A 23,214-nucleotide genomic window follows, 5' to 3' on the forward strand; every position below is an offset into this window, starting at 1 on the left:
GAATTTATTAAAAAAGGGGGTGACTGTATTCTTGACTGGTTGGTAAGGTTATTTAATGTATGTATGACTCATGGTGAGGTGCCTGAGGATTGGCGGAATGCGTGCATAGTGCCATTGTACAAAGGCAAAGGGGATAAGAGCGAGTGCTCAAATTACAGAGGAAGTTTGTTGAGTATTCCTGGAAAATTATATGGGAGGGTATCGATTGAGAGGGTGAAGGCATGTACAGAGCATCAGATTGGGGAAGAGCAGTGTGGTTTCAGAAGTGGTAGAGGATGTGTGGATCAGGTGTTTGCTTTGAAGAATGTATGTGAGAAATACTTAGAAAAGCAAATGGATTTGTATATAGCATTTATGGATCTGGAGAAGGCATATGATAGAGTTGATAGAGATGCTCTGTGGAAGGTATTAAGAATATATGGTGTGGGAGGCAAGTTGTTAGAAGCAGTGAAAAGTTTTTATCGAGGATGTAAGGCATGTGTACGTGTAGGAAGAGAGGAAAGTGATTGGTTCTCAGTGAATGTAGGTTTGCGGCAGGGGTGTGTGATGTCTCCATGGTTGTTTAATTTGTTTATGGATGGGGTTGTTAGGGAGGTGAATGCAAGAGTTTTGGAAAGAGGGGCAAGTATGAAGTCTGTTGGGGATGAGAGAGCTTGGGAAGTGAGTCAGTTGTTGTTCGCTGATGATACAGCGCTGGTGGCTGATTCATGTGAGAAACTGCAGAAGCTGGTGACTGAGTTTGGTAAAGTGTGTGAAAGAAGAAAGTTAAGAGTAAATGTGAATAAGAGCAAGGTTATTAGGTACAGTAGGATTGAGGGTCAAGTCAATTGGGAGGTGAGTTTGAATGGAGAAAAACTGGAGGAAGTGAAGTGTTTTAGATATCTGGGAGTGGATCTGGCAGCGGATGGAACCATGGAAGCGGAAGTGGATCATAGGGTGGGGGAGGGGGCGAAAATTCTGGGAGCCTTGAAGAATGTGTGGAAGTCGAGAACATTATCTCGGAAAGCAAAAATGGGTATGTTTGAAGGAATAGTGGTTCCAACAATGTTGTATAGTTGCGAGGCGTGGACTATGGATAGAGTTGTGCGCAGGAGGATGGATGTGCTGGAAATGAGATGTTTGAGGACAATGTGTGGTGTGAGGTGGTTTGATCGAGTAAGTAACGTAAGGGTAAGAGAGATGTGTGGAAACAAAAAGAGCGTGGTTGAGAGAGCAGAAGAGGGTGTTTTGAAATGGTTTGGTCACATGGAGAGAATGAGTGAGGAAAGATTGACCAAGAGGATATATGTGTCGGAGGTGGAGGGAACGAGGAGAAGAGGGAGACCAAATTGGAGGTGGAATGATGGAGTGAAAAAGATTTTGTGTGATCGGGGCCTGAACATGCAGGAGGGTGAAAGGAGGGCAAAGAATAGAGTGAATTGGATCGATGTGGTATACCGGGGTTGACGTGCTGTCAGTGGATTGAATCAAGGCATGTGAAGCGTCTGGGGTAAGCCATGGAAAGCTGTGTAGTTATGTATATTTGCGTGTGTGGACGTATGTATATACATGTGTATGGGGGGGGGTTGGGCCATTTCTTTCGTCTGTTTCCTTGCGCTACCTCGCAAACGCGGGAGACAGCGACAAAGTATAATAAATAAATAAAATATATATATATATATATATATATATATATATATATATATATATATATATATATATATATATATATATATATATATACCCACAGTGCACCATCCCTCCAGATGACCAGGTTGAGCAGTGTATTTGGTAACATGATATAACATGGCAGTATATATTTTTAAGTATCAGAAACATTTTGCTAACTAAATTTACACAGCTGATTAAAGAGTGGGGGTTATTTCACAATTGGTAAATACGCCACTACCCATCAGGAAATAATTTCACAGAGCCTGTAATGTATTACATTTACATTACACAGTGTTCGGTTTACAGTAACACTGCATAGCAATGAAATATGTGGGTGGTTCTATATATATATATATATATATATATATATATATATATATATATATATATATATATATATATATATATATATCCCTGGCGATAGGAGCTAAAAAATACTTCCCACGTATTCCCTGCGTGTCGTAGAAAGCGTCTAAAAGGGAAGGGAGCGGGGGCTTTAAATCCTCCCTTCCAGTATTAACTTTTCCAAAAGAGAGAACAGAGAAGGGGGTCAAGTGACGATTTTCTCTCTAAGGCTCAGTCCACTGTTCTTAACGCTACCTTGCTGACGCGGAAAATGGCGAATGTATGGAAAAAAAAAAAAAAAAAAATATATATATATATATATATATATATATATATATATATATATATATATATATATATATATATATGGAGAAAAACTGGAGGAAGTAAAGTGTTTTAGATATCTGGGAGTGGATCTGGCAGCGGATGGAACCGTGGAAGCGGAAGTGGATCATAGGGTGGGGGAGGGGGCGAAAATTCTGGGAGCCTTGAAGAATGTGTGGAAGTCGAGAACATTATCAAGGAAAGCAAAAATGGCTATGTTTGAAGGAATAGTGGTTCCAACAATGTTGTATGGTTGCGAGGCGTGGGCTATGGATAGAGTTGTGCGCAGGAGGATGGATGTGCTGGAAATGAGATGTTTGAGGACAATGTGTGGTGTGAGGTGGTTTGATCGAGTAAGTAACGTAAGGGTAAGAGAGATGTGTGGAAATAAAAAGAGCGTGGTTGAGAGAGCAGAAGAGGGTGTTTTGAAATGGTTTGGGCACATGGAGAGAATGAGTGAGGAAAGATTGACCAAGAGGATATATGTGTCGGAGGTGGAGGGAACGAGGAGAAGTGGGAGACCAAATTGGAGGTGGAAAGATGGAGTGAAAAAGATTTTGTGTGATCGGGGCCTGAACATGCAGGAGGGTGAAAGGAGGGCAAGGAATAGAGTGAATTGGTTCGATGTGGTATACAGGGGTTGACGTGCTGTCAGTGGATTGAATCAGGGCATGTGAAGCGTCTGGAGTAAACTATGGAAAGCTGAGTAGGTATGTATATTTCCGTGTGTGGACGTGTGTATATACATGTGTATGGGGGTGGGTTGGGCCATTTCTCTCGTCTGTTTCCTTGCGCTACCTCGCAAACGCGGGAGACAGCGACAAAGCAAAAAAAAATAAAAAATATATATCTTTCTTTCTTTCAAACTATTCGCCATTTCCCGCATTAGCGAGGTAGCGTTAAGAACAGATGACTGGGCCTTTGAGGGACTACCCTCACCTGGCCCAATTCTCTGTTCCTTCTTTTGGAAAAAAAAAAAAAAAAAAAAAAATATATATATATATATATATATATATATATATATATATATATATATATATATATATATATATATATATATATATATATGTATATTATCCATGGGGATAGGGGATTAAGAATACTTCCCACGTATTCCCTGCGTGTCGTAGAAGGCGACTAAAAGGGGAGGGAGCGGGAGGATGGGAATCCTCCCCTCTCATTTTTTTTTAATTTTCCAAAAGAAGGAACAGAGGGGGGCCAGGTGAGGATATTCCACAAAGGCCCAGTCCTCTGTTCTTAACGCTACCTCGCTAACGCGGGAAATGGCGAATAGTTTAAAAGAAAAAAAAGAAATACATATATATATAAATGCAAGAGTTTTGGAAAGAGGGGCAAGTATGAAGTCTGTTGGGGATGAGAGAGCTTGGGAAGTGAGTCAGTTGTTGTTCGCTGATGATACAGCGCTGGTGGCGGATTCATGTGAGAAACTGCAGAAGCTGGTGACGGAGTTTGGTAAAGTGTGTGGAAGAAGAAAGTTAAGAGTAAATGTCAATAAGAGCAAGGTTATTAGGTACAGTAGGGTTGAGGGTCAAGTCAATTGGGAGGTGAGTTTGAATGGTGAGAGGCTGGAGGAAGTGAAGTGTTTTAGATATCTGGGAGTGGATCTGTCAGCGGATGGAACCATGGAAGCGGAAGTGGATCATAGGGTGGGGGAGGGGGCGAAAATTTTGGGAGCCTTGAAAAATGTGTGGAAGTCGAGAACATTATCCCGGAAAGCAAAAATGGGTATGTTTGAAGGAATAGTAGTTCCAACAATGTTGTATGGTTGCGAGGCGTGGGCTATGGATAGAGTTGTGCGTAGGAGGATGGATGTGCTGGAAATGAGATGTTTGAGGACAATGTGTGGTGTGAGGTGGTTTGATCGAGTAAGTAACGTAAGGGTAAGAGAGATGTGTGGAAATAAAAAGAGCGTGGTTGAGAGAGCAGAAGAGGGTGTTTTGAAGTGGTTTGGGCACATGGAGAGAATGAGTGAGGAAAGATTGACCAAGAGGATATATGTGTCGGAGGTGGAGGGAACGAGGAGAAGAGGGAGACCAAATTGGAGGTGGAAAGATGGAGTGAAAAGGATTTTGTGTGATCGGGGCCTGAACATGCAGGAGGGTGAAAGGAGGGCAAGGAATAGAGTGAATTGGAGCGATGTGGTATACAGGGGTTGACGTGCTGTCAGTGGATTGAATCAAGGCATGTGAAGCGTCTGGGGTAAACCATGGAAAGCTGTGTAGGTATGAATATTTGCGTGTGTGGACGTGTGTATGTACATGTGTATGGGGGGGGGGGTTGGGCCATTTCTTTCGTCTGTTTCCTTGCGCTACCTCGCAAACGCGGGAGACAGCGACAAAGTATAAAAAAAAAAAAAAAAAAAAAAAAAAAAAAAAATATATATATATATATATATATATATATATATATTTATATATCACATACAAACCTCCACCAGCCAGGATCGAACCCGGGACCCCTGTTCCACAGGGGTCACGGGTTCGATCCTGGCTGTTGGAGGTTTGTATGTTCTATGAACGTGCACTTTGTTCGTATATATATATATATATATATATATATATATATATATATATATATATATATATATATATATATATATATATATATATATATATATATATATATCAGCGAACAACAACTGACTCACTTCCCAAGCTCTCTCATCCCCAACAGACTTCATGCTTGCCCCTCTTTCCAAAACTCTTGCATTCACCTCCCTAACAACCCCATCCATAAACAAATTAAACAACCATGGAGACATCACACACCCCTGCCGCAAACCTACATTCACTCAGAACCAATTACTTTCCTCTCTTCCTACACGTACACATGCCTTACATCCTCGATAAAAACTTTTCACTGCTTCTAACAACTTGCCTCCCACACCATATATTCTTAATACCTTCCACAGAGCATCTCTATCAACTCTATCATATGCCTTCTCCAGATCCATAAATGCTACATACAAATCCATTTGCTTTTCTAAGTATTTCTCACATAAATTCTTCAAAGCAAACACCTGATCCACACATCCTCTACCACTTCTGAAACCACACTGCTCTTCCCCAATCTGATGCTCTGTACATGCCTTCACCCTCTCAATCAATACCCTCCCATATAATTTACCAGGAATACTCAACAAACTTATATCTCTGTAATTTGAGCACTCACTCTTATCCCCTTTGCCTTTGTACAAAGGCACTATGCACGCATTCCGCCAATCCTCAGGCACCTCACCATGAGTCATACATACATTAAATAACCTTACCAACCAGTCAACAATACAGTCACCCCCTTTTTTTAATAAATTCCACTGCAATACCATCCAAACCTGCTGCCTTGCCGGCTTTCATCTTCCGCAAAGCTTTTACTACCTCTTCTCTGTTTACCAAATCATTTTCTCTAACCCTCTCACTTTGCACACCACCTCGACCAAAACACCTTATATCTGCCACTCTATCATCAAACACATTCAACAAACCTTCAAAATACTCACTCCATCTCCTTCTCACATCACCACAACTTGTTATCACCTCCCCATTTGCGCCCTTTACTGAAGTTCCCATTTGCTCCCTTGTCTTACGCACTTTATTTACCTCCTTCCAGAACATCTTTTTATTCTCCCTAAAATTTAATATTACTTTCTCACCCCAACTCTCATTTGCCCTCTTTTTCACCTCTTGCACCTTTCTCTTGACCTCCTGTCTCTTTCTTTTATACATCTCCCACTCAATTGCATTTTTTACCTGCAAAAATCGTCCAAATGCCTCTCTCTTCTCTTTCACTAATAATCTTACTTCTTCATCCCACCACTCACTACCCTTTCTAATCAACCCACCTCCCACTCTTCTCATGCATCAAGCATCTTTTGCGCAATCCATCACTGATTCGCTAAATACATCCCATTCCTCCCCCACTCCCCTTATCTCCATTGTTCTCACCTTTTTCCATTCTGTACTCAGTTCGTTGTTGTTCGCTGATGATACAGCGCTGGTGGCTGATTCATGTGAGAAACTGCAGAAGCTGGTGACTGAGTTTGGTAAAGTGTGTGAAATAAGAAAGTTAAGAGTAAATGTGAATAAGAGCAAGGTAATTAGGTACAGTAGGGTTGAGGGTCAAGTCAATCGGGAGGTAAGTTTGAATGAAGAAAAACTGGAGGAAGTAAAGTGTTTTAGATATCTGGGAGTGGATCTGGCAGCGGATGGAACCATGTAAGCGGAAGTGATTCATAGGGTGGTGGAGGGGGCGAAAATCATGGGAGCCTTGAAGAATGTGTGGAAGTCGAGAACATTATCTCGGAAAGCAAAAATGGGTATGTTTGAAGGAATAGTGGTTCCAACAATGTTGTATGGTTGCGAGGCGTGGGCTATGGATAGAGTTGTGCGCAGGAGGATGGATGTGCTGGAAATGAGATGTTTGAGGACAATGTGTGGTGTGAGGTGGTTTGATCGAGTAAGTAACGTAAGGGTAAGAGAGATGTGTGATAATAAAAAGAGCGTGGTTGAGAGAGCAGAAGAGGGTGTTTTGAAATGGTTTGGGCACATGGAGAGAATGAGTGAGGAAAGATTGACCAAGAGGATATATGTGTCGGAGGTGGAGGGAACGAGAAGTGGGAGACCAAATTGGAGGTGGAATGATGGAGTGAAAAAGATTTTGTGTGATCGGGGCCTGAACATGCAGGAAGGTGAAAGGAGGGCAAGGAATAGAGTGAATTGGATCGATGTGGTATACCGGGGTTGACGTGCTGTCAGTGGATTGAATTAGGACATGTGAAGCGTCTGGGGTAAACCAAGGAAAGCTGTGTAGGTATGTATATTTGCGTGTGTGGACGTATGTATACACATGTGTATGGGGGTGGGTTGGGCCATTTCTTTCGTCTGTTTCCTTGCGCTACCTCGCAAACGCGGGAGACAGCGACAAAGCAAAAAAAAATAAAAAAAATAAATATATATATATATATATATATATATATATATATATATATTTCATACTATTCGCCATTTCCCGCGTTAGCGATGTAGCGTTAAGAACAGAGGACTGAGCCTTTGAGGGAAATCCTCACTTGGCCCCCTTCTCTTTTCCTTCTTCTGGAAAATCAAATACGAGCGGGGAGGATTTCCAGCCCCCCCCCCCTCCCATAATACATATATAACGATTATTTCCAGTATCATCTTCATTCCAGGTAAACAGATAATGCCTTGTATCATATCTCTTCTTTTCTCGCATGATGTTTCTGCCGGAATTTATTTCCCCAGATCAGCCATACTTGCACAGCGTACTGCTTCTTATCTACACCAACTTTTATGCGTCCTTTTCCACTGGATTAAATTTTCAAATATCACATACGTATGAATGAGGGAAAACACCTGTCTGAGATTTCTGGGAGATGGGTACCTTCGCTTGGAGACTGTCGCTACCTGAAGGGTAAGGAGTACTTAGGGCTGGTGACGACTGCTGGCAAGAACGTTGTATCTGTTACCTGAGAATTTATCTTTCTCAACGTCAACGGAATCTGTCGTATTAGAGGCCATTATGTCCAGTCTTTCCCTTCGCTGACATGAGGGCTTTCACTAGATCCTTCACTTCTCTGAAAGCGTCTTCTCCTTAATCTGCTTCACTGTGGAAAAGATTTTTCTTCATGGAAAGTCAGTGAGGGAAATCATTGTTATGGTATCTTGGAAGTGATACAACAGCTGCTGTGTGGGTTCCTCTGGATGGACTGTTGTCTGTATTATCAGGTGATGATGATTACGTTCTGGACCATTTAGGGAAGAAGCAGCCGGAAAGCATCTCACGTTCCTTTAAGTCTTATGCAACCTCAATGGTCGTAATTATTATATTGGGTTCGAATCCTAATGTAGAAAACGTTGGCAGAACAAAAGGTGACAGCACCAGCCGTGCGTACTACCACGTATGTATAGCCATATCTACGTCACCACTCACACAGCCAATTGTCTGTCCATGTTCACGACATTATCCATACACATGGTCGTAGCTGATTTGTGTTGGTATTGTCGTAAGCTTATCAAACCACACGCTAGGTAACTATGCCCAATAGAGGCCCTCCTACCGCTCAAAGCACCTGGCTGTGTGCACACCGACGCCTGCCGCTCCATGTGTAGGAATACGAATTATCGTTTCTCAGAAAACCTACCAGTAAAGATGTCATAATGTGTATTCCTCAGGATCTTTTCTTGAGACGGGCCCCTCTTCCCGAACAAGATTAGCGAACACTACAATTAGAGAAACGAGTCAAGAAGGAAGACTTCTTAATTTGACGTAAAAATGACTGAAAGTTTGAGCTACAGATTTCATGTTCCTGATGAAAGACAATCCAGAATCTTAGAGCATAAGATACTGAAAACCTTCCTTACGAAGCAATTGGGTATATATGTTACCAAAAGCATATATTTCATAACACCAGCTTTGAGAGTGACAGAAATGAAATGGCTCACATCTTGTGCTGAACACCAGATGGTACAGATATGACACACAAGGATCTGGCAGTACCCAACATCCTACTGGCTAGCCAGGCCAGAACATCACCTCCCTTTACACCTCCCCTGGAACACCGCCTGCCACCTTACTCGGAAGGGGTAACCAGGGGCCTGTCCCAGCATCCTGTTGCCTACCCAGGCCCAAGACTCGCCTCCACGTACATCACACGCATTCGATCACCCCTTTCTCTCTTCCCTCACCCTGAGGGTAAATCCTCCCTCTCACACTCTCTGCACACCACTTTCTCACCTTCGAAACAAGTCTCCTTCCACCCTCCTGTGCTAGTCACACTTACTCCTTTTTCACCTATGTGATTCTCTCTCTCTCTCTCTCTCTCTCTCTCTCTCTCTCTCTCTCTCTCTCTCTCTCTCTCTCTCTCTCAGGATATCAATCCCTCCCTCCATCCCTCACGTGGGAAAACGTTTTTCATCAGCTGTAAAGTTGTAAAAGTCTGGCACAAATTTCCACGAAATGTATTTATGACTACTATCAAGACCTTCACATCAAGGAAAGTATTTCAGCGGCATCAGTTAAATGTGTGTTTTAAGAATGGAAAAAAATCAAATCCACTTTTTAAACACTGAACATCTTTTGTTTGCTCGTCTGTCTGGCTTTTGTTTGAGAGTTGGGTTTCCTCCCAAAAGAAGTGTTAGAGTAACGCCACTGGAGTGAAAGTTGGGCCACTGGCGTTAGAGTAGGGCCACTGGTGTTAGAGTAGGACCACTGAAATTAGAATAGGGCCGCTGGCATTAGAATAGGGCCATTGGTGTTAGAGTAGGGCCACTGGTGTTAGAGGTGGGCCACTGGTATTAGAGTAGAACCATTGGTGTTAGAGTAGGCCACTGAAGTTAGAGTAAGGCCACTGGTATTAGAGTAAGGCCATTGGTGTTAGAGGAGGGACACTGGTGCTAGATCAGGGCCACTGGAGTTAGAGTAGGGCCACTGGTATTAGAGTAAGGCCATTGGTGTTAGAGTAGGGCCATTAGTGTTAGAGTAGGGCCATTGGAGTTAAAGTAGGCCCACTGGAGTTAAGGTAGGGACACTGGTGTTCGAATAGGGCCACTGGAGTAAAAATAGGGCCATTGGTGTTTGAGTAGGGCCACTGGTGTTACAGTAGGGCCCCAAGTGTTAGATTAGGGCCACTGGAGTTAAAGTAAGGCCACTGGTGTTAGAATAGGACCACTGGTGTTAGAACAGGAACACGGGTGTTAGAGTAGGGCCACTAGAGTTAGAGTAGGACCACTGGTGAGAGAGTAGGAACACGGGCGTTACAGTAGGGCCACTAGAGTTACAGTAAGGCCACTGGCGTTTGAGTAAAGCCACTGGAGTTAAAGTAAGGCCACTGGCGTTAGGGTAGGAACACTGGTGTTTGAGTAGGGCCACTGTAGTTAGAGTAGGGTCACTGGCGTTACAGTAGGGAGCTTTTTCCCATTCATACTTTCCAACAGAATATCCATGGCAGCATACTTTCTCCATTCTACTAGTTGTTCCTTCTCAGCATTTTTCTGCCTGCTGTTGAGTCAGAGTGACTGGTGGGTGGAAGGGTGCCTTCTGACTTACTACCCATGTTTCTTCCACACACGATGATTACAGATAACCTCCTATCGACCTTCAAGTTTCATGTTATCTCTCCTCACCCATATCCTCCCTCCCCTCCTACCACAGCCAAACGTTCCTTCTCTTCCTGCTACCCAGCACACGACTTCCCTTCATATCAAATATCCCAGAATCCCTCCTTTCCTACCACACTCCAGCTATGCAGAAACTAGCTTGGAAATAGAATTTTTTTGGTTACCACAATATTCAACGAATCACTGCAGAAAGGGAAGAGTGTCATATGATTGGAAACTATTTACCGTTTCACCAGTTTTCAAAAATGAAGACTGAAAATGTACATCAGTCCTATCAGCCTTACTTCAAGTTAAGAACAATTATTGGAAACAATAACTAGAGACAAAATCGTAAAAATTCAATATTACTGATCACACTACCTTTCTCCCTCATCATGTTACTTCCTCCGTTCCTTCATTGCCTCCAGTATACCACTTCCACCCTCTCTCACCCTTAGCACACCACTTCCTCGTTTCCTGCCCCTCACTCTCAACTGACCACTACATTTCTCCCTCTTTCACTCTCAAAACACCACCTCCTTCCATCTTCATCCTCAGCAAACCATCTAACCCTAAAAGTGACAGATCAAACGAAGTCAGAAAAAAACCCGGGGGACAATTCACAGCAACATTTTCAACTTTCTAGGGGTGAATATCTTTCTTTTATCTCGAGATCCTTGCCATCTTCTACATACCATTAAAGACTTAATAAAACCTGAAATCTGAACTTGAATCATAATGAATGAACAACATATGCACCGTCAGAACAGTACACAACAGAAATCTGATGCAAATAATCATTTACTGGAAGAATTAAAGTCTTTCGTCTCGTTAATTCTCCTGGCTTCACCTTTCTCCAACCTTCCTTTGCGTACGCTGGAACGTTGCTATTTACTGTCTATTTTACAGGTATCATTTCGGCCATTGTTTTCGTGAGTTATCTTTATGTGACCCCCCTACCACCAACGTTAGTACCTATACACGTTGTTCCTTTTACTTCTCATAGTTTCCATGTGGAGACCGGCCACTCGAGGACTGGTCGTCATGATACCTCCTTCCTTTAAATAACTAGGCTGTGGATCTCTCTTCCTTCCCTTGTCTTTCTCTCTTCATCTAATATTTCTCCTTTAGGAGTCAGGTCTACAAACACCTTCTAGGCCCTGATCAATTTCGACATTTTCTTTTATTCATCTATTTCAGCCGAGGACTTAACTCGGGAATGTTTTGACCGTGCCATGTCTGTCTCTATATAGCAGAAAGCCCTACATTCAAGTAGATAGTATTGTTTATATAACTCCATGGTCGGTGGCCACCTACTACTTACCTAACGAGACAAACAAACATATTGACAGACACACAAGTGTCTCTAGTTGTACGGTATATTTTCTTCCAGTAGATTTATTCCGACCTCCTAACAGGAAACCTCATTCACAGGCTCTCGTTTCTTCATCAACAAACCAAGAACTTGATTCTTTCTAAATCATATACCTCACAGCCGGTGTGACTGTCAGTTGAGGGTGTCGACCTCACAACCGGTGTGACTGTCAACTAAGGTTATCGACCTCACAGCCGGTGTGACTGTCAACTGAGGTTATCGACCTCACAGCTGGTGTGAGTGCCAGCTAAGTTTGTCGACCTCTCAGCCGGTGTGACTATCAGTTGAGGTTGTCGACCTCACAGCTGGTGTGACTGTCAGTTGAGGTTGTCGACCTCACAGCTGGTGTGACTGTCAGTTGAGGTTGTCGACCTCACAGCTGGTGTTACTGTCAGTTGATGTTGTCGACCTCACAGCTGGTGTGACTGTCAGTTGAGGTTGTCGACCTCACAGCTGGTGTGACTGTCAGTTGATGTTGTCGACCTCACAGCTGGTGTGACTGTCAGTTGAGGTTGTCGACCTCACAGCTGGTGTGACTGTCAGTTAAGGTTGTCGACCTCACAGCCGGTGTGACTGTCAGTTGAGGTTGTCGACCTCACAGCTGGTGTGACTGTCAGTTGAGGTTGTCGACCTCACAGCTGGTGTGACTCAGTTGAGGTTGTCGACCTCACAGCTGGTGTGACTGTCAGTTGAGTTTGTCGACCTCACAGCTGGTGTGACTGTCAGTTGAGGTTGTCGACCTCACAGCTGGTGTGACTGTCAGTTGAGGTTGTCGACCTCACAGCTGGTGTGACTGTCACTTGAGGTTGTCGACCTCACAGCTGGTGTGACTGTCAGTTGAGGTTGTCGACCTCACAGCTGGTGTGACTGTCAATTGAGGTTGTCGACCTCACAGCCGGTGAGACTGTCAGTTGAGGTTGTCGACCTCACAGCCGGTGTGACTGTCAGTTGAGGTTGTCGACCTCACAGCCGGTGTAAGTATTGCAGTCCTGGTCCTTGCAGCTGGTTGATACACCTAAGGTGTCAGTCGCCATCGTTGTACCTACAGCGAAGCTTGGTGCCCCGGGCCACCGTCCGTACCTGTGGGCACATAACTTCCTGGCCTCCCACCACTGTGAGCGCCGTAACTTCTACTTTATTAACTCCCTCGCCGCCAGACCCGTACTACCAGTCTGTTCCCAAGTTTAAGAAAAACACCTAAAAGACCTACACTAACACAAACTTCGTCAATACATAAAAAGAAAACATGAACTCCCCGGCAAGCACAGAAGACTAACCCTCAGCTGTTGCTTGGGGCGAATGTCCTCTACGTTGAGGTGGGAGCCAGCGGACCACCAGCCCCTCTGGCGTTAGCGCCACCACGCGGCGAGCCTTTCAACTGGCGGTGGTTGGCGTTCATAAAGCACTTATCTTTAACGTGGAGTGTAGCAGGCCATTACCATAGATCGTGGAGCCCGCGACACTGTTCCACACTTACTTACCGCGGCGCAGCCTCCCGCACACCCGCTAGGGCATTGCAACGACCTCCTATATTCACAATGGATGCGGGAAATGCCTCGCTCCTTATCTGAGATTTTTCTGTTCTCTCGTCCGTATCAGAAGAGACAATCTTTACCTTTACCTTTCCTGTTTTAAGAAGGGTCAGAGAGAAATGAGAATCTAAGGTTCGTATTAAGTTTTTCATATTCATGCAAGATTTTCTTAAAAGTTTAGGCACGCCAGTATTACAATGAGATGTTCCCTCTAGACACACAAAGACAGACAGACAGACACACACACACACACACACACACACACACACACACACACACACACACACACCACACACACACACACACATAAATATATATATATATATATATATATATATATATATATATATATATATATATATATATATATATATATATATATATATATATATATATATTATCCCTGGGGATAGGGGATTAAGAATACTTCCCACGTATTCCCTGCGTGTCGTAGAAGGCGACTAAAAGGGGAGGGAGCGGGGGGGCTGGAAATCCTCCCCTCTCGTTTTTTTTTTTTTAATTTTCCAAAAGAAGGAACAGAGGGGGCCAGGTGAGGATATTCCAAAAAAGGCCCAGTCCTCTGTTCTTAACGCTACCTCGCCAACGCGGGAAATGGCAAATAGTTTAAAAGAAAAAGAAAAATAAATATATATTTATATATATATATATATATATATATATATATATATATATATATATATATATATATATATATATATATATATATATATAAAGGACATAATTGGAGACCTAATGTACTGACTTGGCATTAATCCACCTCTCTCTCTCTCTCTCTCTCTCTCTCTCTCTCTCTCTCTCTCTCTCTCTCTCTCTCTCTCTCTCACACACACACACACACACACACACACACACACACACACACACACACACACACTGAAGAGCCGTCCACGATGACGTGTGAACGAGTCATTCTACCCGCAGAGTGGGACTAAGATTGGAAGTCAGGCAATAACGTGGTGGTGGTGATGACGCCGCCCTCTACTGCTTCTGTTTACCGCTCCACACGCCACCCCGGCCCGCCACAACCCTCTCCTTGCCACCAGCCCTCCCTCCCACCAATGACCCTACCTATCACCAGTCTTTCGACCACAGGTCTTCCCTCCGCCAGGCTCTCTGTCACCAGTCTCCCTGCCGCCTAGGCCCTCTGTCACCAGTCTCCCTGCCGCCTATTTCCCTGCGACCGGTCTCCCTGCCAAAGTCGTTCTATCCACCAGATATATCTTGCCACCATTCTCCCTGCTACCAGGCTCTCGTCAACCGGTCTCCCTGTTACCAGTCTTCCGACACCAGTCGCCATCAGGCAATATGCTTCGAGCTACCTCCGCATTAGCCTCACTACGGCTCTAGAAAAGTATCAAGAATAATAACTATAGACTGATTAAATACATTCCTATAAGACAATAGACAAACAACCGACCATGAACTTGGTTTCCGGAATAAAAGATCATGTTCAACAAGCATGATTGTAATTTCTAGTCATTATATATATATATATATATATATATATATATATATATATATATATATATATATTTTTTTTTTTTTGTCGCTGTCTCCCGCGTTTGCGAGGTAGCGCAAGGAAACAGACGAAAGAAATGGCCCAACCCACCCCCATACACATGTATATACATACGTCCACACACGCAAATATACATACCTACACAGCGTTCCATGGTTTACCCCAGACGCTTCACATGCCTTGATTCAATCGGGGCCTGAACATGCAGGAGGGTGAAAGGAGGGCAAGGAATAGAGTGAATTGGATCGATGTGGTATACCGGGGTTGACAGCACGTCAACCCCGGTATACCACATCGATCCAATTCACTCTATTCCTTGCCCTCCTTTCACCCTCCTGCATGTTCAGGCCCCGATCACACAAAATCTTTTTCACTCCATCTTTCCACCTCCAATTTGGTCTCCCTCTTCTCCTCGTTCCCTCCACCTCCGACACATATATCCTCTTGGTCAATCTTTCCTCACTCATTCTCTCCATGTGCCCAAACCATTTCAAAACACCCTCTTCTGCTCTCTCAACCACGCTCTTTTTATTTCCACACATCTCTCTTACCCTTACGTTACTTACTCGATCAAACCACCTCACACCACACATTGTCCTCAAACATCTCATTTCCAGCACATCCATCCTCCTGCGCACAACTCTATCCATAGCCCACGCCTCGCAACCGTACAACATTGTTGGAACCACTATTCCTTCAAACATACCCATTTTTGCTTTCCGAGATAATGCTCTCGACTTCCACACATTCTTCAAGGCTCCCAGAATTTTCGCCCCCTCCCCCACCCTATGATCCACTTCCGCTTCCATGGTTCCATCCGCTGCCAGATCCACTCCCAGATATCTAAAACACTTCACTTCCTCCAGTTTTTCTCCATTCAAACTCACCTCCCAATTGACTTCACCCTCAACCCTACTGTACATAATAACCTTGCTCTTATTCACATTTACTCTTAACTTTCTTCTTTCACACACTTTACCAAACTCAGTCACCAGCTTCTGCAGTTTCTCACATGAATCAGCCACCAGAGCTGTATCATCAGCGAACAACAATAATATATCTGGGAGTGGATCTGGCAGCGGATGGAACCATGGAAGCGGAAGTGGATCATAGGGTGGGGGAGGGGGGCGAAAATTCTGGGAGCCTTGAAGAATGTGTGGAAGTCGAGAACATTATCTCGGAAAGCAAAAATGGGTATGTTTGAAGGAATAGTGGTTCCAACAATGTTGTATGGTTGCGAGGCGTGGGCTATGGATAGAGTTGTGCGCAGGAGGATGGATGTGCTGGAAATGAGATGTTTGAGGACAATGTGTGGTGTGAGGTGGTTTGATCGAGTAAGTAACGTAAGGGTAAGAGAGATGTGTGGAAATAAAAAGAGCGTGGTTGAGAGAGCAGAAGAGGGTGTTTTGAAATTGCTTGGGCACATGGAGAGAATGAGTGAGGAAAGATTGACCAAGAGGATATATGTGTTGGAGGTGGAGGGAACGAGGAGAAGAGGGAGACCAAATTGGAGGTGGAAAGATGGAGTGAAAAAGATTTTGTGTGATCGGGGCCTGAACATGCAGGAGGGTGAAAGGAGGGCAAGGAATAGAGTGAATTGGAGCGATGTGGTTTACCGGGGTTGACGTGCTGTCAGTGGATTGAATCAAGGCATGTGAAGCGTCTGGGGTAAACCATGGAAAGCTGTGTAGGTATGTATATTTGCGTGTGTGGACGTATGTATATACATGTGTATGGGGGGGGGGGCCATTTCCTTCGTCTGTTTCCTTGCGCTACCTCGCAAACGCGGGAGACAGCGACAAAGTATAATAAAAAAAAAAAATAATATTGGAGAGGATCACAATTTTGCGTGTGATCAAGATATTCCTATGAGTCCACGGGGAAAATGAAACACGAAAAGTTCCCAAGTGCACTTTCGTTTAATAATCACATCATCAGGGGAGACACAAGAGAGAAATATAACAGTCAGTCGATATACATCGAAGAGACGAAGGTAGGACGCCATTTGGTAAACATGTGATTGTTCAAAACATGTTTTGGACAATCTTCCGCAAAGCTTACACTACCTCTTCTCTTTTTACCAAATCATACTCTCTGACCCTCTCACTTCGCACATCACCTCGACCAAAACACCCTATAACTGCCACTCTATCATTAAACACATTAAACAAACCTTCAAAATACTCTCTCCATCACTGTCTCACTTCAACACTACTTCTTATTACCTCGCCATTACCCCCTTCACTGAAGTTCCCATTTGTTCTCTTGTCTTACACACTTTATTTACCTCCTTCCAAAACATCTTTTTATTCTCCCTAATATTTAACGATACTCTCTCACCCCAACTCTCATTTGCCCTCTTTTTCACCTCTTGCATCTTTCTCTAGACCTCCTGCCACTTTCTTTTATACATCTTCCAGTCATTTGCACTATTTTCCTGCAAAATCGTTCGAATGCCTCTCTCTTCTCTTTCACTAACAATCTTACTTCTTCATCCCACCACTCACTACCCTTTCTGATCTGCCCACCTCCTACCTATCTCATGCTACAAGCATCTTTTGCGCAAGGCATCACTGCTTCCCTAAATACATCCCATTCCTCCCCCAATCCCCTTACGTCATTTGCTCTCACCTTTGGCACTTCATCACACAAATCCCCTTTCCAAACTCACTTACTCTCACCACTCTCTGCACCCCAACATTCTCTCTTCTTTTCTGAAAACCTCTACAAATCTTCACCTTCGCCTCCACAAGATAATGATCAGACATCCCTCCAGTTGCACCTCTCAGCACTTTAACATCCAAAAGTCTCTCTTTCACGTGCCTAACAATCAACACGCTTTCTGGGCACCTCTCCTACATACGTATACTTAAGTATAACTCTCTTCCTAAGCCAGGTATTCCCATTCATCAGTCCTTTTTCAGCACACAAATCTAAAAGCTCTTCACCATTTCCATTGACAACACTGGACACCCCATGTACACCAATTATACCCTCAACTGCCACATTACTCACCTTTGCATTCAAATCACCCATCACTATAACCCAGTCTCGTGCATCAAAGCTGCAAACACACTCGCTCAGCTGCTCCCAAAACAATATGCCTCTCATAATCTTTCTTCTCATGACCAGGAGCATAGGCACCAATAATCATCCATCTCTCTCCATCCACTTTCAGTTTTACCCATATCAATCTAGAGTTTACTTTCTTACACTCTTTCACATACTCCCACAACTCCTGCTTTAGTAGTGATACTACTTCCTTTGGTCTTGTCTTCTCACCAACCCCTGACTTTACTCCCAAGACATTCCCAAACCACTCTTCCCCTTTACCCTAGAGTTCACTTCACTCAGAGCCAAAGCATCCAAGTTCCTTTCCACAAACATCCCACCTATCTCTCCTTTTTAGTCATCTCGGTTACATCCACACACATTTAGACACCCAAATCTGAGCCTTCTAGGAGGATGAGCACTCCCCGCGTGACTCTTCTGTTTCCCCTTTTAGCACGTTGCAATACATACATACACATATGCATACACATACATATACATACATAAACATGTACATATTCATATTTGCTCGCCCTCATCCATTGACGGGGACTACCCACAGGAAAATGCATCACTACCCCCTGCGTCAGCGAGGTAGCACCAGGAAGCAGACGAAGAAAGGAAACATCCGCTTACAACCTTATACGACTAGTCATGCGTAATGCACCGAAACCACAGTTCCCATGCCCTGGTTCTGTCCATTACAGTAGGTTGACCCGGTATACTACGTTCCAATTCACTCTATTCCGCGCACGCTTTTCACCTTCCTGTATGTTCAGTCCCCAATGGCCCAAAATCTTTTTCACTGTATCCTTCCAACTCCAATTTTGTCTCCCGGTTCTCGTTCCCTCCACTTCTGACACAACTGGGGCTACATCCTTGTTGTACACTTAGACTTTCGTAAATTGCTAAACAGAATTTATGCTCACATCATAGGAGATCAAATCTGCTCGTGGATATGAGGATTGCTTCTCTCAGCAGAAGCAAAGAGTAGCATTAGATGAGGAAGCATCTGACTTGCTTCACGTGTCTAGTGAAATTCCACCAGGCTCAGTCCTAGTACTCATAATTTTCATTACATACTTCGGTGACTTAGAGACAGGACTCACCTGGAGAATCTCAAAATTTGCCGACGACACAAAATTGGCAAACACAATCTACTCAAATCTACTCAAGCTACTGAAGATTTAGAAGCATTTATGTAAAGTGGGAGAGTGGACAGAGACATGGCAGATGGATTTCAATTTTGGAAGATGTATTGCCAAAAATATGAATGAGTGCAAACTGCTTGGTAAAGGTCTACAAGAAATTAAAGAAGGAAAAGATCTTGGAGCATTCTTCATTAATTACCTCAATCATGCCTAGCTACATCCAATTAAAACCAGCTGGTTGTTAAGTTTCACAGTTAGAAACGTGAACTACAAACCAAAGGATACAATACTCAACTTTACAATGCCCTGGTTAGACCTAATTGATAGTACGCCGTTCACTTCTGGTCAGCAAACCTTGTCAAAGATCAAGAGGAACTTGAACGAATTCAAAGAAGCTCAACCACACTAAACCCTTCACTCATAACTAAGCATCATAAGGAAAGACTGAAAGACCTAAAAGATATTCCACTTCAAAGAATAAAAAGGAGACTTCGAGATGACCTGATAGAATTTTGATAAATCCTACATATTTTGGATAACATGTCATACGAAAATTCTCTCTCCTTAAAAAGAGACTCATGAACCAGAAATAACGGTACGAAGATAAAAGAATTATGCAATAGCAATGTGAGAAAAAGTTTTTTTTATACACATATAGGGCGGTGGACCGGTGGAATAAATGACACTGTACTTCCCGAAGTAATAAATACAAAGACTATAAATATCTTTAAATCCAGGCTAGACACATACTAAACTGACATCAGTAAAGAAACTACATTCCCACTGATTAACCATATCTCTATTTATAACTCTTTGTTTTTTCAGGATTCAGCCGCAGAACAGATGTCATCAAACTGTTGAGGAACTCTTCTAGTCCACACTTTCATATCAGATTCCATGCCAATATCTTACCAAATTACTGAATGGTATTTTTCCCACATTTTTTCCTGCCGGCAGTTGAGCCGGAGGGAGGGGTGAGCGAGGAGATGCCGTCTGCTTTCCTAACTAATCTACCTATTTGCTATCTCCTGTTAACCGTCTTTCCTATATGCTCCTTTTATCTATAACCTTTCCACCTTTAAGAGTACGGGTCTATAAATACCTGTAGAGTCCTGATTAATTCCTGCATTCTTTTTCTCATAGTTTCTTCCCTTCACTTAACACAGCCTATATTTGGGTACGTGTCATGTCGGCCACTATAATCTAATGCTCGAGGTTAACACTAATGTTTCAGCCATGTCTCCCTTTCTTGCTTTGCCGAAAGCATCATTACAGTCGTGATATCTTAACGCTTCCTGGTTCACCAAGTAGCCGGTCATGCTGTGCGACACTGCCAGATATACATCCACCTCTAATGGATGAAGATATTTTTGGAACAAAAACCTGTATATATCAAGCCAAGCCTAGAATACCCGTAACCAGCTGCCGGATGGTCCTCCAACCAGTTCGCAGAATGTTGCCCACATCTAGTGCATGCAATGACGCGAGAAGTTCCCTGGATATTCGTTCATAACTCCAGCAATTAAAATTGTTCAGAATCATCCGCAAGACGAGGTCACTTGTCATGACACGGAGCCACACTCGTCTTTCCCCTTGTTACGTGGGACGCGACGTCTGGCGGCGACCACATCCATGTTCTGGTTCTCCCAGTACTACTAGGCTGGAGGAGACTTGCCACTACCGAGGTATCAGTACCAGGCCTGGGGAGACCCGCCAATACTGAGGTATCAACACCAGACCGGGGGAGACCCGCCACTACTGAGGTATCAACACCAGACCGGGGGAGACCCGCCAATACTGAGGTATCAACACCAGACCGGGGGAGACCCGCCAATACTGAGGTATCAACACCAGGACGGGGGAGACCCGCCAATACTGAGGTATCAACACCAGACCGGGGGAGACTCGCCAATACTGAGGTATCAACACCAGACCGAGGGAGACCCACCACTACTGAGGTATCAACACCAGGACGGGGGGGACCCGCCACTACTGAGGTATCAACACCAGGACGGGGGGACCCGCCACTACTGAGGTATCAACACCAGGACGGGGCAGACACGCCACTACTGAGGTATCAACACCAGGACGGGGGAGACCCGCCACTACTGAGGTATCAACACCAGGACGGGGGAGACCCGCCACTACTGAGGTATCAACACCAGGACGGGGGAGACCCGCCACTACTGAGGTATCAACACCAGGACGGGGCAGACACGCCACTACTGAGGTATCAACACCAGGACGGGGAGACCCGCCACTACTGAGGTATCAACACCAGGACGGGGGAGACCCGCCACTACTGAGGTATCAACACCAGGACGGGGAGACCCGCCACTACTGAGGTATCAACACCAGGACGGGGGAGACCCGCCACTACTGAGGTATCAACACCAGGACGGGGGAGACCCGCCACTACTGAGGTATCAACACCAGGACGGGGAGACCCGCCACTACTGAGGTATCAACACCAGGACGGGGAGACCCGCCACTACTGAGGTATCAACACTAGGACGGGGGAGACCCGCCACTACTGAGGTATCAACACCAGGACGGGGGGACCCGCCACTACTGAGGTATCAACACCAGGACGGGGCAGACACGCCACTACTGAGGTATCAACACCAGGACGGGGGAGACCCGCCACTACTGAGGTATCAACACCAGGACGGGGAGACCCGCCACTACTGAGGTATGAGAACGAATTCAAAGAAGAGCAACCAAACTAATCTCGTCTCTTAGATATAAACTTTATGTGGAAGAACGAAGAGGTCTTATGAGAGACACACAGACCTAAAATGATTTTCTTAATAAAACTGAGGGTTTCTGAGGATGACTAACATCGTTCTTAAAAAATTATAATCAATTTCGAGAACATAACTCATGTAAACTTCACATTCGACAGAGATTCTCTGACTAAGAGTAAACAGTATGAGGAAGATGTGATTTCATTTTGAGCAAATGTCTTTCAACAGTTCGAGTTGTAGAACACTACGGGGTAAACTACCACCATACGTAGTAAATGTAAAGCCTATCAGTACCCATCAAGTCAAGGCTAAACAAATACTTTAGTGATATAACATACGTTATGTGCTCAACTCACTTTTTCTTTTCCCAGGTTGAGCTCCCTGAATGCAGTTGTTTGTAGCATTAACATGGTTTTTCCCCGTAAATCTTTCCTATAGAATTTCCATGGTGTTATACTTTCTCCATACTGCATGGTACCTCTTCGTAACTATCTATTCTTGTGATGAGTTGAGCCAGAAGGACAGGTGGGTGGGAGTGCCTCTGCTTTGATATTTTTCTTTCTACCACTTCATAATAACCCATCAAGTCTCCTGTTCTCCGATCTTTCTCGTGTATCCATCTTCCCAACCTCCACCTCTCACCTCACCAACCAGTTCTCACCTCAACATCCATGCCCTAACCTCACTATCCATCCCTTACCTCACCGTCCAACCCTCACCTCACCACCCACCTCTCATCTCACCATCCACACCTAATCTCACCCTCCACCCCTTACCTCACCATCCATCCATCACTTCACTGTCTAACCCCTACCTTATCACCCATCCCTCATCTCATCATCCACCCCAACGTCACTCTCCATCCATTCCTTACCTCTTCATCGATCCCTCAGCTGACCGCCTACCTTTCACCTCACAATATGCTCCTCACCTCACAATTCACTCCTCAAGAATATCAATCATGAAAATATTTAGTTTGGTTAGAAGTAAAAGATGAAAAAGACCTTGGAGTACTTACCAGCAACACCAACCAAACTGCACATAATAAAGCAAACAAATGGCAAGTCACACAGCCGGAAATACTGTATCTAAAACGAAGGAGAGAGAGTACTCACTGTTTAGATCGCTCTGCTCAAAGCCCTTCTGGAATACCCTGTTACGTTCTGGTCACCAAACCTGATGAAAAACATAGAAAGGTTAAAAATTTTTAAGAGAAGAACAACAGAACTAAGAAAGATTTTGAGACATAAAAATTCCTCTATCTGAAAAGTGCACGAACTCCGGGGAGACCTAACTCCGGGGGAGATCTAACTCCGGGGAGATCTAACACAGGGAAGATCTAACTCCGGGAGATCTAACTACGGGGAGAT

This window comes from Panulirus ornatus, chromosome 6 (genome assembly GCF_036320965.1).
Source record: "Panulirus ornatus isolate Po-2019 chromosome 6, ASM3632096v1, whole genome shotgun sequence".
NCBI lineage: Eukaryota > Metazoa > Arthropoda > Malacostraca > Decapoda > Palinuridae > Panulirus > Panulirus ornatus.